The sequence below is a fragment of the Nelumbo nucifera genome, chromosome 1 (genome assembly GCF_055504915.1).
Source record: "Nelumbo nucifera cultivar China Antique chromosome 1, China Antique-T2T, whole genome shotgun sequence".
NCBI lineage: Eukaryota > Viridiplantae > Streptophyta > Magnoliopsida > Proteales > Nelumbonaceae > Nelumbo > Nelumbo nucifera.
Window position 1 is genome coordinate 207,153,749 of NC_142649.1, and position 6,252 is coordinate 207,160,000.

Here is a 6,252-nt window from a genome sequence, read left to right on the forward strand (position 1 = left end):
ATTTAGCTACTATATTCATAGAGGCAATAACTGTAAATGCACCAGAACAATTGGGAAATATTCAAGTACCTAAAAGAGCTAGCTATATCAGAGTTATTATGTTGGAGCTGAGTCGTATAGCTTCCCATTTGTTATGGCTTGGCCCTTTTATGGCGGATATCGGTGCACACACTCCTTTCTTCTATATTTTCAGAGAGAGAGAGAGATTAATATATGATCTATTCAAAGCTGCCACAGGTATGTGAATGATGCATAATTATTTCCGTATCAGAGGAGTAGTTGCTAATCTACCTTATGGCTGGATAGATAAATGTTTGGATTTCTACGATTATTTTTTAATGGGGCTTGCTGAATATCAAAAGCTTATTACGCGGAATCCCATTTTTTGGGAACGAGTTGAAGGAGTGGGCATTATTGGTGGAGAGGAAGCAATAAATTGGGGTTTATCAGGACCAATGCTACGAGCTTCCAAAATCTAACGGGATTCGTAAAGTAAATCATTATGAGTGTTACGATGAGTTCTAGAGCAAAAGATTCTGAATGGAATGATTTTGAATATCGATTCATTAGTAAAATGCCTTCTCCCACTTTTGAATTGTCGAAACAAGAACTTTATGCAAGAGTGGAAGCCCCGAAGGGGGAATTGGGAATTTATCTGATAGGAGATCAAAGTGTTTTTCCCTGGAGATGGAAAATTCGTACACCAGGTTTTATCAATTTGCAAATTCTTCCTCATCTAGTTAAAAGAACGAAATTGACTGATATTATGATGATACTAGGTAGTATAGATACCATTATGGTGAAAGTTGATCATTGAAATGATAATTGATACGACAAAAGAACAAGTTATCAATTCTTTTTACAAATTGGAATCCTTAAAAGAGGTCTATGGGCTCATATGGTTGCTTGTCCCTATTTTGACTCTTATATCGGGAATAACAATAGGGGTACCAGTAATTGTGTGGTTAGAAAGGGAAATATCCACAGGGATTCAACAACGTATCGGACTTGAATATGCCGGCCCTTTGGGAATTCTTCAAGCTCTAGCAGATGGAATCAAACTACTTTTCAAAGAGGATCTTCTCCCATTTAGAGGAGATGCTTGTTTATTCAGTATTGAACCATCTATAGCGGTCATATCAATTCTACTTAGTTATTCAATAATTCCTTTTGGTTATCGCCTTGTTCTAGCCGGTCTTAGTATAGGTGTGTTTTATGGATTGCCATTTCAAGTATTGCTCCTATTGGACTTCTTATGTCAAGATATGGATCGAATAATAAATATTCCTATTCAGGTGGTCAACGAGCTGCTGCTCAATGAATTAGTTATGATATACCATTAACTTCACGTGTGTTATCATTATCTCTACGTGTGATTCGTTGGAACATGAAAATTTATCTATTTCCATTCGTTGTAGAAAAGAAGAAAAGAGTTGAATGTATTGAATAGATATCTTGATTTTTTTATTCATCATTCGGCTTGATGAACTAAACCAGATAGTTATATGAGTGAAACAAAACAGCTTATAAATTCGTAGTAAAAAGATGATTCTCATTCCCTATGTACAAGAGTTAAGCAGAAGTAAACAAAAGCTATAACAACAGTTTACCCCAAGACTCTTGATTAGTCATCATGGCTTGAAGCTGGTTTAAAAGATCAACTGTATGGAGTTTTTACTTACTATTTCTATTGTGTTGTATGTACTACTGTATCGAGGATCGAGCAAAAATGAGTGGGTGGTTAGGAGCACCAAGGTACACAAAGGATTAGTAATGAAGATAATGTAAGTTATCCAAAAGATATTTTTGGATAAAAGATAAAAGGAATCCTAATGGGGGCTTTCAGTTGGTAGAAATGATCAAGAAGTACTTCCCTATGATCCCAATCCAGAGTATGCTCTTATCCACTAATTAAAGAAATGACTATCAGGGACGAAGTAATCTTTTATTTTTTTTAAAGTCCCCCCTTTCTGAGAAAGAAGAATAGGAACGAAAGAAATGGAATGCAATTGCAATAGGAAACAAAATGAGATAATAAATTTTTTCTTTCTTTTCTTTATCCATATTCACAGCAATAGAATTATTGTCATGATTCATGAACAAATATAGAATTCTTTTTCGTATTCAAAAGATATGGGTCAAAATATCTAATGATACAACATGTATTTTATTAAAGGGTTAAGTTATTACTAAACAAAAAAGAAAAAATTGAAATAATAAAGGATGGGATCAATTTAGAAGCACTTTATTTTATTTGTTATTATAGTAGACAAAATTCCATTGGTCTAATTTGGGACTCTCCTATGTATCTTTACTCTTTCTACTCTCCAAACATATCGAGATAATACCGAAGTGGTCCCTAGATTTATTTGTGGCCCTTGAGGAGCTGTATAAGGCTGAAGTCTCATGTATGGTTCTGTAATAGCGATGGGAACAATGTTGTTATCACTGACTATAATTATCTAACAGTTCAAGTACAATTGATATAGTTGAGGCGTAGTCAAAATATGGTTTTTGGGGTTGGAATTTGTGGCGGCAGCCTATCGGGTTTGTCGTTTTTCTAATTTCTTCCCTAACAGAATGTGAGAGATTACCTTTTGATTTACCAGAAGCAGAGGAAGAATTAGTAATAGGTTATCAAACCGAATATTCAGGTATAAAATTTGGTTTATTTTATGTTGCTTCCTATCTAAATCTACTAGTTTCTTCATTATTTGTAACAATTCTTTACTTGGGCGACTGGAATCTATCGATTCCGTACATATTCATTTATGAGCTTTTCAGAATAAATAAAGTGGGGGGGGAGGGTCTTTGAAACAACAATTGGTATCTTTATTACATTAGCTAAAGCTTATTTGTTCATGTTCATTCCTATCGCAACAAGATGGACTTTACCTAGAATGCGAATGGACCAACTATTAAATCTTGGGTGGGAATTTCTTTTACCCATTTATCTAGGTAATCTATTATTGACAACTTCTTCCCAACTCCAATCACTGTAAAAGAATACTATATTTATTTAATTTTAGGTTAATAACTTCTCTCAAACAAGAGCAAGAGAAAGAAACATAAAATTATTTTATTCATAGATATTCACTACCTATTGTAACTGGGCTCATGAACTATAGTCAACAAACAATACGAGCTGCAAGGTATATCGGTCAAAGTTTCATGATTACCTTATCCCACACAAACCGTTTACTTGTAACTATTCAATATCCCTATGAAAAATTGATTACATCAGAGCGTTTCCGTGGTCGAATCCACTTTGAATTTGATAAATGCATTGCTTGTGAAGTATGTGTTCGTGTATGTCCTATAGATCTACTCGTTGTTGATTGGAGATTGGAAACTAATATTCGAAAGAAACGACTGCTTAATGATAGTATTGATTTTGGAATTTGTATATTTTGTGGTAACTGTGTCGAGTATTGTCCAACAAATTATTTATCAATGACTGAAGAATATGAACTTTCTACTTATGATTGTCACGAATTGAAGTATAATCAAACTGCTTTGGGTCGGTTACCAATATCAATAATTGGAGATTCTACAACTCGAACAATTATGAATTCAACTCAACTAAAAATAGCCACGGGAAAATCCCTTGATTCAAAAACAATTACCAATTACTAAGATTCCGTTTTGATCTAAAGTAAGCGAAACTTCTTTCATTTTACTTGGTCAATAACTAAAAATTCTAACTATTAATTGATGAGAATCACAACTTAATTTTGATTGAAAATCTATTCATATATCCATGATGATTTCGAAATATAATTTATAATTATATAATTTCGAACTACTCTTTCGGATATAGAATGGGATTGATCCAATAACTGTATCTACATCAATCCACACCCATTCGAATTTCATTTAATTTAATTTGGAACATATCATAAAAAAAAGAGGGTAACTTCTTTTTTCCCGGTCCGGTCAATAAGGTTATGAAATATTTCAACTTATTTATCCCTTATTTTACATATAATGGATATACCTGGGCCAATACATGATTTTCTTTTAGTATTTATGGGATCAGGTCTTATATTAGGGGGCCTAGGAGTAGTATTACTTACAAATCCAATTTATTCAGCCTTTTCATTAGGATTGGTTCGTGTTTGTATATCCTTAATCTATATACCATCGAACTCTCATTTTGTAGCTGCTGCCCAGCTTCTTATTTATGTGGGAGCAATAAATGTCTTAATTATATTTGCTGTGATGTTCATGAATGGTTCAGAATATTACAATGATTTTCATGTTTGGACCATTGGAGATGGAGTCACTTCATTGGTTTGTACAATTATTTTTTTCACTAATTACTACTATCCTAGATACGTCATGGTATGGGATTATTTGGACTACAAGATCAAACCAGATTATAGAACAGGATTTGGTAAGTAATGGTCAACAAATTGGAATTCATTTATCAATAGATTTTTTTTCTTCCATTTGAACTCATTTCTATAATTCTTTTAGTTGCCTTGATAGGTGCAATTGCTATGGCTCGTTAGTAATAAATACTTAAATTTAGAAATAAAAATAAAAATAAATAAGGACTTCTTTTTTTCTGTATTATCACATCCATTTTTTTCTTTTCTATTTTCATATTGTTCATGTTTAAAAAAATGGAAATGCTTTTTGTTCGATCTATTACCAATATCTTCCTTTGTTCTGTTCTTGTTATATTCTAGTCAATCAAATCGGTTGAATTGTTGTCCATATTGAAATGAATCGAGATTGATGAGGAGTTAGTCAATGATGCTCGAACATGTATTTGTTTTGAGTGCCTATTTATTTTCTATCGGTATTTATGGATTGATTACAAGCCAAAATATGGTTAGAGCACTTATGTGTCTTGAGTTTATACTGAATGCGGTTAATATAAATTCTATAACATTTTTTGGATGTGAAAGACATGTATTGTTCAAAATGATCGTTTCTTCTATTCATTCTCTCTATATTTTTTCCATAGAGGTCCTTTATAACATGCAAAAAAAATATAGAGATACGTGTGCATCGCATAGAGTATCACTACACTAGGGACAAAAAAGAAAAATGAAATGATGTGATACTTTGTTTTTTGTTTTTCTAAAAGAATTTTTTTCTATTACATACAATATCTGAGAAAAATTCGTATTGATTGGTACTTTTATATCCTCATTTGAATCTATATCTATAGCACTCACTGTCTGTCATAGAAATCGAATTACTTGTCGTTGATAAGAAAAGAAATTTTAATTCATATCTTCGTCTCTTTTCGCCGTACTACATTTTAGAAAAAAAAAATAAAAAAGTTTAAGAACCCCTTACCTAATATAAATAGAATAAATAATAAAATAAAAAAAAACACACACACAAAGAATATTCTAACGTTTTTCTATTAATTGATCAAATTCGAGACGAGAGTACACCTAATTTAATTTTTTAAAATCGAACAAGACTAGTAATTAATCTATTAAATGATACAGAAATAAAATTTAAGAAAAGCCTTTCTTTTTAGTAATTAATTCTTTCAACTCTATGTAAAGTAGTAAAGTAAAAAAAATGGTGGGTATCTTAATTTTATGGGTTCCCATAAATAGAAGTTTGCTTTATTGGGTCAAGTTATTGGAGGATCTATGATCTATATCATACTCTTTTTGGTATAATTTTGTATCCTTGCTCTATGGATATAAATTATTGTAATAATAGAATGATTGAAATTTTCCTATTCTGTATTTCTATAAATATCTTTGTTAATAACTAAGTAGTAACTTTTCACTATTGACTTGGTTATATCATTTGACCAATTGTAACTTATTGATTTGAATATTTGAAATGTTGGGAAAGAATTAAAAAAATTAGAATTTTGAATTCTATTTGAATATTTGAGTTCTTTCCTATCTTGATTTTTTTTTATTGATTCCTTCTGAAAAAGATAAGAGCAGGTGAATTGGAAATAGAAATAATTAATTAAGAATAAAAAAGTTGGATTTTCTTATGGAACATACATATCAATATGCATGGATGATACCTTTCGTTCCACTTCCAGTTCCTATGTTAATAGGAGTGGGACTTCTCTTTGTTCCGATGGCAACAAAAAAGCTTCGTCGTATGTGGGCTTTTCCCAGTGTTTTCTTGTTAAGTATAGTTATGCTTTTTTCGGCCAATCTGGCTATTCAGCAAATAAATGGCAGTTCTATCTATCAATATGTATGGTCGTGGACCATCAATAATGATTTTTCCTTAGAGTTCGGCTACTTGATTGAT